The following is a 10,590-nucleotide window of genomic DNA, read 5'->3' on the forward strand; positions in this document are numbered from 1 at the left end:
GTAGCAATAATTCAAAATATGAAAAATGTGTTCCCTTTAAAGAGGATGCCACCATGATAGCCTCATACAAGCATGATCAAAGGCAAGGAGGAGACTGGATTCCAAAGGGCATGGGTGGTAAGAGGGTTTCATGGCTCACAGATTGACTGACGTGTTTGGTTATGATTTCTCTGAAACAGAGCAGGCGACAGATGAGATACGAAATTTAAGGGACCCTCAGAGAACAGGGCGCGGTTGCTGGGTCATGAGCACCTTGAAATGTTTCTTGGTGGTGATTCAGTGTTGGGAGTACTTGCCATCCAGTGAGAACCTAGCAGGATGGGCTGAGCAGGTCTGTTGTCCCATAGGGTCAAATTTCTTCAGTGTGTCGACCCGATCTCCTTGCTCATTGAGATAATACTGGAGAAACATGATCATGTTTAAACCTGAGGCTCCAAGTCCGTCTGCACCTCATGTCCGTCAATTTCCATTATTCTTTATCTTTGAAGGTTTTCATTTCTTTCAGAGCACTTCATCACAATGGTAACTAGATATTTGTTGCTTGCTTATTGTCATCTGCTCTACTGTTATAAACTTCATAAGAATATGCATATCCTAAGTGCCTAGCATAATTCCTAGCACGTAACAAATGTCCAATTAATATTTCTTGAATGAAAAAAAATCTGTAGAATGGGATAAACAATTTGCAAACCATATGCCTGATAAGGGAGTGATAATCAGAATATATAAATAACTTCTGCAACTCAACAATGACAATAATAAAACAAAATTTTAAAAAAATTAAAAAAAATATTTGTTGAATGAATGAAAGCTAAATTCAGTGGGAGATGCCAAGAAGCATAAGATGTGGTCTAGTGTTACTATTTAAGTAGTGAGAAGATGGACAGGTAGAGAAAAGTCACCAATAAATGAGCATTGAGCATATGGTCTTTTCTTTTTTTTTAGTTATTGATGAACACTATACCTTTATTTTGTTTATTTAGTTGTTGTTTTTTTTTAATGTGGTGTTGGGGATCAAACCCAGTGACTCATGCATGCTAGGGAAGCACTCTACCATCCAGCCATAACCCCAACACAAGCATATGGTCTTGGAGTAATTACTGAAGTCATTGATGGGTAAAAAAAAAATCTGAAACTTGAGTTAAATTCCACAACTTCTCCTACCAAAATTGACTCAAAATGGATCATTGATCTAAATGTAAAATATAAAACTTTTAGAAGAAAATCTTCATAATACTGATGAGTTCTTAGATCTGATACCAACATCACAATTCATAAAAGAAAATAAAATTTGATGTAGCATCCTTAAAGAGAAGGAGGGCAGTAAATACCACGTCCCTTGCTGTTCCCAAAAACCTAGCCAAATTAAGGACGTAATGAGAGCCAGCCTGGAGTGGAATGTCCAGATACAGACTATCCTGAAGGACTCTGGCTTTCCCCCATGCACACTGGGGACTAGGGCGAGCTAGTGTCATCGTAGAAAGCTACTTTCTTGCACGTGTGCCAGGACAGTTCCTCCGTGGGGTGCTGGCCATACAAGTAAAGGCAGTTGATGCCACTGTCACTGCTCCTGAAGACGAACATAGAAAATCCTCTTTCAGAGGTAACAAGGCACTGTGGAAAGGATACATATCACTTGTCCAGCCAGCTGCCACTGGAAAAAACGCCATGATGGAGAGGAAAAGCCAGAGAAGGATGGAGGTGCTCTCTGTTCAGCCTATTGCCCCTGGACCTTCCCTGTAAGCACTTTTGGATAAAATCTTATGCTTTGTGCACTGGCTCTCTGTGTGGGCTTTTCTTTCTTTCTTTTTTTTTTTTTTTTTTTTTTTGTGTGTGTGTGTGTGTGTGTCTCAGCAACCTATTCCACCACACTGGATGCTGGATGACTAGGCTGTGGACATGGCAATCAGACTTCACCAAAATTAAAAACTTTTATCCTATGAATACCCTGTTAAGCCACAGAGAAAAAATACTTGCAAATCACATTTCTGACAAAGGGGTTGTATCCAGAATATAAGAAGTCTCTTCAAACTCAACAGTAGGAAGATAAACAACCCAATCAGAAAATGGGCAGATCTTTACTTTTTGGTCTCCAAGAGATGAGCCACTTTGTTCCACATGTGTTCCCTGCCCTGATGTTCTACCTCACGGCAGGTCCAAAGCAATGCGGCCAAGCAATTATGAACCAAAATTAATCTTTCTTTTAGAAAGAAAAATAAATGAGATGGGTGCATTGGTGCACAGTTTGTAATCCCAGTGACTCAGGAGGCTGAGGCAGGAGGGTCTCAAGTTGGAGGTCAGCTTTGTTAGGTGCAGGACAGGCTGAATAAGTTGTCTGCAGGGCATGCCAAACAAAGTTAGCTGCAGGGTGACCTGGACACTCAAACCCTGGTTCTTTATCACCTGTTTGCTTCAAGTCCAAGCCCCCCGCTCAAGGCTAAACACTTCACCCCCCTGCTCAAGGCCGAACACTTAACCCCCTTGTGTGCCAACAAGGCAGCTTGCAGACCCAGAGACCTCATTAGATTTGGGCTATAAAAACTCCCTCCTGCCGGGCCCCTCTCTCTCTTGCTCTCTCTCTTGCTCTGTCTCTCTTGCACATGCTCTTGCTCTCTCTCTCTCTCTCTCTCTCTCTCCCTCTCTCCTTCTCTTTCTCTCTTTTCTCCTCTGTTGCACTGTTGCAATAAAGATCTCTTGGTCGCTCTGAGTGTTGTGGTCACTTTCCTTTCAAGCTTCAGTAATTTAGTGAGGCCCTGAGCAACTTAGTGCAACTCTGTCTCAAAATAAAATATACAAAGGGCTGGGAATGTAGCTCAGTGGTAGAGAACCCTGAGTTCAATCCCTAGTGCCCCTCCAAAAAAAAAAAAAAAAAAGGCACAAAACTTCAACCAACATTTCATTCAAGGAGGATATAAAAGTTGGAAATAAACCCAAGAAAATATGTTCACCTTCATTAGCCAACCAGGAAATGCATGCTAAAACCATATGGCATGCCACAGCACATCTTTCAGAACAGCTAGAAAACAAATACTGAGTAGACCACATGCTGGAGGGGATGTGGAGAAACTGGAGCTCTTACCTGGTGCTGGTGGGGATATGAAATGGCAAGGTGTTCTGGAAGGCAGCTAAGCGGTTTCTTAGAAAATTACACGCCTGGGCATTTTATGCTAGAAAAATGGAAACATGTTCATCCACAAATCTGCACAGGAATGTTCAAACTAACTTCATTTGTAATAGCCAGAATACAACAATGACCCAAGTGTCTTTCAGTGGGTGAGTGGTACCTCCCCCAGTGGAATACTACTTACTCATCCATAAAAATGGACACATGCCACAATCTGGGTAGATCTCAAAGGCATCGCCTAAGTTTAAAAGATGACATGCTGCATGACATGTGCTGCACAATGACATTCTCAAAATGACAAAATTATAGAGATAAAGATCAGTGGATATCTGAGGTTAGGGATGGAGAGAGGCACTCTCTTGGTGGCCATGGAATAGTTTTGTATCTGGATTGCAGTGGTAGTCAGACAAATCTATACAGGTGATGAAATTTCACAGAAACACACACACACACACACACACAGTGCGTATAAAAACTAGTAAAAATAAAACTCTGGCTCACAGAAACATGTGAATGTCAATTTCCTGGTTGGCTATTGTGCTATCATTATATAAGATGTCACCACTGGGAAAATTCATTAAAGGGTACAAAGGATGGACAGGACATCTCCAGGCAACTTTTGCAATTTCTTGTAAATATATGATCACTTTAAAATAGGAAGTTAAAAGATAATAAGAGCAGTATAGGCAGCTGCGGATGTGTGAATGAGTGTTAGAAGCTGTAAACATCCAGGAAAAGAAGCATCATTATGGCTTGGGTATGGGGGGGTCCCCCTGAAAGCTCCTGTGTTCATGCAGGAGTGTTCAGAGGAAAATGACCGGGTTATGAGAGCCGTAGCCTAATCCTAGTTTGACTGGACTGACTCAGTAACTGTAGGTAGCAGGGGCATGGCTGGAGGAGCTGGGTCACTGGCCGCTTGCCCTGAAAGGGTTGTTCTTCCCTGTGGCCCTACCTCCTCCTCCCTCTCCCTCTCTGTTTCCTGGCCATTATGAGGTGAGCTGTTCTCCTCTTACCTGCCCTTCAGCCATGATGTGCTGCCTCACCTTGGGCTCAGAGTAATGGACTCAGCCATCTGGGACTGAAACCTCTGAAACCATGAGCCCTAAATAAACTTTCCATCTTCTAAGTTGCTTTTGTCAGGTATTTTGGTCACAGCATTGCAAAGAAGACTAAAATACATTCAGTTGGGAGTGGTCAAGAAAAGCTTTAATTCCACTGGTGTTTATTAGGTAGTGAGCCCTTGTGGCCTGCCATGCACTCAAGGGAAATTCAAAGACATGGTCTTATTCTTAAGAAATTAAGAGGGTATAGGGCTGGGCACGGTGGTACATGCCTATAATCCCAGTGGCTTGGGAGGCTGAGACAGGAGGATCGAGAATTCAGTCACCCTCAACAATGATGAGGTGTTCAGCAACTCAGTGAGACCCTGTCTCTAAATAAAATACAAAACAGGGCTGGGGATGGTCAAGTGCCCCTGAGTTCAATCCCCAGTACCAAAAAAGAAAAAGAAAAGAAAGAAATTAAGAAGGTAGGGAGGTGGCATAGGGATGAGGAGAGGTGACCATTGATTGGGTCTGGGACCAGTAGACCCACTGTAAGCTGGATCTTGGCCAGCACTTCACTTATTACCTAGACCCCTGTGCCCCACCTAACTGGGGAGCTATGATGACACTTTAGTCTTTGAGTACCAAGGTTCACTCAGACCTTGTGTCCAATAGTCCTCTAATATCTAAGGATTCCCTGTTCCCCAATACAGATTGACCTGAATGAATGGCCATGGTACACTTTGTGGGGGAGATATAGGGATAGGGCATGCCAAGAACAGAGATATTATGTGCTATGGTATCACAGGGTTCTTTCTGGAGACAAAACCAGTTCTTCTGTCAGTGGTTTCTAGCTCTAAAAACTGTTCACTGGGGCAGGGGATTGTATATTTTCACTGGGTCTTGTTCCCCTGTTTCTCTCTCCTGGATTTCTTCTGCTGCTACAAACTAAGTAGTAGCTTGTACTATCCATCTACAATCATGTGCTGCACAATGACATTTCAGTCAACAATGGACTGCATACATGATGCTGGTCCCAGAAGATTCTATCGCCTAGTGATGTAGCCATCTTAGTTTTTAACTATATTTTATATTTTTCCAGTGGCAAAATATCCACTATTCATCCATTTTCTGTAGCTATAACAAAATACCTGAGGCTGGGTAATGTGTTTTAAATGGATTTACTTAACTTACCATTTTGAGGCTAAAAATTTAAGATTGGGTGGCCCATTGACTTGGTGTCTGGTGAGAGCCTCATGGTAGACAGCATCATGGTGTGAGTATGTGTAAGAAGGAAAGATCACAGGGCAAGCCAGGAAGCCAGAGAGCAGAGAGGGGCCAGTATTGCTCTTTAATAACAACCTTCTTGTGAGAGCTATCCAGGGTTCCACAAGAGCTACATTAATTCCTTCCAAGTGCAATGCCCCAGTGGCCTAATATTTCGTACTAGGTTCCATTGCTTAAAGTTCCAGCATTCCCATTTGCCAAAGCAAGAACCAAGCTTCCAGCATATGCCCCTTTGGGGGTGACACTTATGCCCTACTCACACTCTAGCATCACCTAACAACACGTGTCTAAGAACATTTCCCCATTGTTAAGTGACACATGAATATATCCGGCCCTAGAGACACAGCAGTACCTTAACCATTTTCTTTTGACACCCTTGGTTCCCACTTCAGTTTTGCCAGCCATTATGACCACTGTAGTCCCCTGGCTTCTGGAAGTTGAATTGGTGCCCCCTTCTCTCTATTATTTTGGGGTTTCAACATCATCACCAACATGGAGCCAAGTTCTACAAAGGTCCCCTTCCCTCAGCCCTGGTCTGCAGAGGAGAGCCACCACTGAAATGCTTAGTGATACCAAGAGCCCATTCCTTATCCCACCGGTGGATGTGTGTCCTCTGAGCCCGTCCTTGGAACATACCATAGTCAGATGTTCTGGCTGAACATCAGGCCCACCTCTCTGAGCCTCTCGGGCCCTTCCTCCATCCTCCACCATGGCAGTTTGGCATTTCAGCATTGCTCAGCATGGGCTTCACTTTCTCCATGCCTCCAGCAGCCTCCTAGAAGGGAGTTAGGCATGATGCTTTCTGGCATCAGGAAAGCATGACAAAATCAGCCTGCCCTATCCAATGCTGTGATCAACAGCCTCAAATGCAGGCCCAGGTGCATTCCCTGGCCCCTGCGGGCACTGTCTGGTTCAATTGTAAAGATCCTGACATTGGTCTCTCTCCTCCTATATCAGGCCCATCACCTCCCCAACAGGATCATGCTGTGGTTTAACCTGAGTTTTAGACCCAGTGGCCAGGAGAGATGGTGGGGACAGATAACAAAAGGCACCTGCTGTCCCCAGGGGAGAAGTCTGTGCATTGCCCAGCACAGGGAGACTGCTAGCTCTCACCAGGAGGGGTGGCCATTTCTGCATGCTCAGTCAACATAGACTTCTGGTGCATCCAGGTAGATGCCTGGATCCCCTATGTCAGTAGGACTTTCCCCACTAGGGTCTTGACCTGGGCTTAGCAGAACTGTTTAGTTGGGCATTTCTCTTTCTTTGAAGTTCAACCACTTGGACTACTCAATCCCATGATTGGATCTCTGTTCTCTGCTGGAAGAGATTAGAACTTCTTTACGTGCAACCAAGAGGTCCCCTGGCACCACACCCGCCTTTCAGTTGCTTGTCACTGGTCCTCGGCACCAAGTGAGAGTATCAGTCATCCTACACCTTTATCCAAGCAGTTTCTATGGCCTGCACACCTCTCAAATACCACGCACCAGGCCTCCCAGTGCATTTCCCCAAGCCACCACCAGGCGGGTGACAGTTGTGTCCCAGGCTGCTATGTTCCACCCCACTCACTGTCAGCCCTGTGATGTGTGATCAAGTTCCAAACCTCTCCTCATCAGCTGCTTCCTTGGGCCTGTACTAAGTACCAGAGGCTGTGTTCTTCAGAAGCAGAGGCTGAAATGGACTTTGGGGTGCATGGTTACTGGAGAGCAATACCTGTGAAAAGAAGGAGATGAGGGAACAGATTTGAGCAGAGGGAAAAGTCCAGCAGCAATGCAGACCTGTTACATCCATGGCCATTCTTTAAGCCTGAAGTAAATGTCACTGGTCACTGAGAAGTTCAGGCCTTGATTCCCTTCCCTCATTTGGCCACCAGGAATGGGCTGTCCTGAGCAGGGCATGATGACCAGGGTGGCTCCTGGTGACTGAGGCAGACCTTGTGGGAGCTGACACCCCACAGCTGGGCAGCAAGTCTTGCCTGAAGGGAGAGCCTGTTGATGAAGGAAACTCAAATCCCCGCTGGTTGATGAGAAAATTCTTTCTGAAAGATTTGAAGTATGGTTTGACTTTCAACAGAAAAAAAAAGGAGAGAAAAAGAAGGGAGAAAGCATCTGGAGCCCTCCCAGGAGACAGGAGAGTGAAGTGTGCCACAGGAAAGGGGGCAGCTCCTAGGGACCTGAACCTCGACCTGGAGACATGGTCTGGGAGGTCCTTGCTCAGTCACCTGCAGTAGGCTAGAAGCTTCTTGACACTCACCATCTATTTATTTTTCTTTCTTTAAAAAAATGTGGTACTGGGGATTGAACCCAGGGACACTCTACCACTGAGCTACTTCCCCATCCCTTTAATTTTTTATTTTGACTCAAGGTCTTGCTAAGTTGTCCAGGCTGGCCTTGAACTTGTGATCTTCCTGTCTCAGACTCTTAAGTCTCTGAGATTACAAGTGTATACCACTGTACCTGGTCTATTTGTTTCTCTCTCTTGAAAAATAGTTATGACTGTTCTTCCTGAGCCAACCCCATAGACATAGCACTGTCCTCAGATGGCTCCTAGAAGTGTAGAGGTGGAACCCACAGCACTAGCAAAGTTTCTGAGGGGGACCATCTAATATGTAACACCACCACAGGGGTTGGGGGAATGGAGAAGGCCTTGCCCCTTAGCTCCCTGCAAGAAGTCCTGACATTCCAATTGGACATCATCATTACTCTTGATTCCTGCTCAGGATAGGTTATGAGAGGGGCTGTAGGCAGAGCCCTGGGGTGTATCTACCTCTAGAAAGCAAAACCAATGCGTTACAACCTCACTGTGATGTCAAATACTGATGCTCCTCAATTTGTATTAGGGTTACGTTCTAAATAAACCCATTATACATTGAAAATATCACAAGTTGAGAATGCATTTAATACACCTAGCTGACTGAACTTCCTTGCTTAACAACACAGTACACTGTATTGGTTGTAACCCCTTGTGATCATATGACTGACTGGGAGCTGTGGAGTTGAGAGATGAGGTCTGTCTCCTGCCTGCAGCACTTTAATGTTCGTGGAGCCCCCCAACTGCCCACAAGTCTTGGGACAGGGGTTATGTTGGCCATCTACCAAGAAATCTTGTAAAGATCCACCTGCTCTACTTAATTCTAGTATCTGTATGGCTCTAGCCAAAGGGGCTTCATAAAGATGAAACAAAAGTAGAATCCTGTTACAACTTATTCCAGTTGTCATTAAAATCCTACATGGCTAGAATCATATTTGTAGTCCAAAGAAATATGTTTCTGGGGCAAAGTAGAAATATCAGGCACATTCTTGAAATTCCTGTTCATTTTTTCCCCCTCTTCCTTTGTGGATGTTGTTTAGGCTAGAGGAAAGCTATAGTTTTGTTTTAAATATATTTTTTAATTATAGGTGAACACAATACCTTTATTCATTTTATTTTTATGTGGTGCTGAGGATCGAACCCAGTGCCTCACACATGCTAGGTGAGTGCTCTACCACTGAGCCACAACCCCAGCCCCAATGCTGTAATTTTGATGGAGAGGGGTGAGACTGAAGGAGATTTACTTCTTGTGACTGAACACAGAGCCTTGAGCACCTCCCAGGGCCAAGCCAAGCAGCACAAGCCCCATCCTTCCTCAAGACAACCTGCTTCAGTTCAGAGCAGAAGGAAGCCTATGCTGGGCTGGCTGGTTTATGACAGGGTTTGTTGGGTGCCTGCAGTGAGGCTGTGGTGCCTTGGGGCTCTCTGCTGACCATGGGAACCAACTGTCCTGCAGGCTCCTCCTTTGATTCAGGGAGCATGGATGTTGTTCACGAGGAAATACTAAGAGAATATTAATCCCTTATTTCCTTCTGAATGGTTCCCTCCAGATCAGCACTTCCCAGAGTGGGTTCTATGCAACATTATCAGTCCTTTGAAATGCCCATTGAAAAGTAAGTTTAGAGTCTGGGAGTGTAAAGCTCGGGGTGGTGCACTTGCTTAACAAGTGTGAGGCCCTGATTTTGATCTCCAGCACAGCCAAAATAAAATACATTTTATTTATTTATTTATTTATTTATTTAATTTTTTTAAAGAGAGAGTGAGAGAGGAGAGTGAGAGAGAGAGAGAGAATTTTTTTTAATATTTATTTTTTAGTTCTCGGCAGACACAACATCTTTGTTGGTATGTGGTGCTGAGGATCGAACCCGGGCCGCACGCATGCCAGGCGAGTGCGCTACCGCTTGAGCCACATCCCCAGCCCCTAAAATACATTTTAAAAGGAAAAAAAAAAAAAGAAAAAAAGTTTGGGCAGTAATACCTATGGTAGTCCCAAACTGGATTAATATAATGTTTTTTTTCTGTGAAAAGGATGAGAAGTCCAAAAAGGTAAGAAGCCTGGTTAACTTGGTTTAACTTGTTTCCCAAGCCTAGTGGACCATGGAGCATACCTCCTGCCACTCCCCTTCTCTTGTAACATGGGTTCTTTATCTCTGGAATTAGTGCTCTAAGGAATAGACTGTAGAAAATTTCACTCCTGATGGATGTCTGCAGTTGGTGCTGATTCGGGGCCACCATGTGGGACACACACCAATTGACATGTTTAATTCCATTCATCAAACAGGCACATTCGGCTCCTAAATATAGGGTTCTCTTATATGAATGTGGCCTATGCATTTCAAAAAAAAAATTAAGAAATTAAATGATTACAAAATATTTTTAAATCAACATACACTTACCTATCCAAAATGAAAGTTGAACTTGACCAGCCAAACGACACCAAACACATGACAAGAAAAATATCTAAAAATGGAAGAATTACCTCAACTGCCACAGTGACTTCCATGAACTTCTTTTATTTGCCTCACTCATTTGGATCTATTCAGTAACTTTGTCCTTCAGTGGAAGAATGGATAAAAAAAAATGTGGCATATCTATTCAGTAACTTTAGTCCTTTCAGCTTTAGTTTTCCTGCCCGCCCTCCAGGCTTGTCACCCAGAGAGGCTCAGGAGTGTGTGAGCACATTGTGGCAAGTGTCACAGACCCTAACTTTAAAGATGTGAAAAGGATGAGAAGCTCTTTATGTCCTGGTTTTCACTGAGGTTCCAGTGGTCAAAACCAAAACTTTCGATGACAAGACTCCACATGTTAAAGAAAAGCACTCACCTACCA

The 10,590-nt window shown here is 44.1% G+C and overlaps 1 pseudogene across 1 annotated transcript; it reads right to left on the reverse strand.

Moving 5' to 3' along the window:
- Positions 1 to 216: 216 nt before the first annotated feature.
- LOC308652866 (H/ACA ribonucleoprotein complex subunit 3-like) lies at positions 217 to 451 on the reverse strand (annotated as a pseudogene). The gene has a single exon. The product of its transcript is annotated as an H/ACA ribonucleoprotein complex subunit 3-like (transcript).
- Between the last annotated feature and the right edge of the window lie 10,139 nt (positions 452 to 10,590).

This window comes from Spermophilus citellus (genome assembly GCF_964194105.1).
Source record: "Spermophilus citellus genome assembly, chromosome: 1".
Taxonomy (NCBI): Eukaryota; Metazoa; Chordata; class Mammalia; order Rodentia; family Sciuridae; genus Spermophilus; species Spermophilus citellus.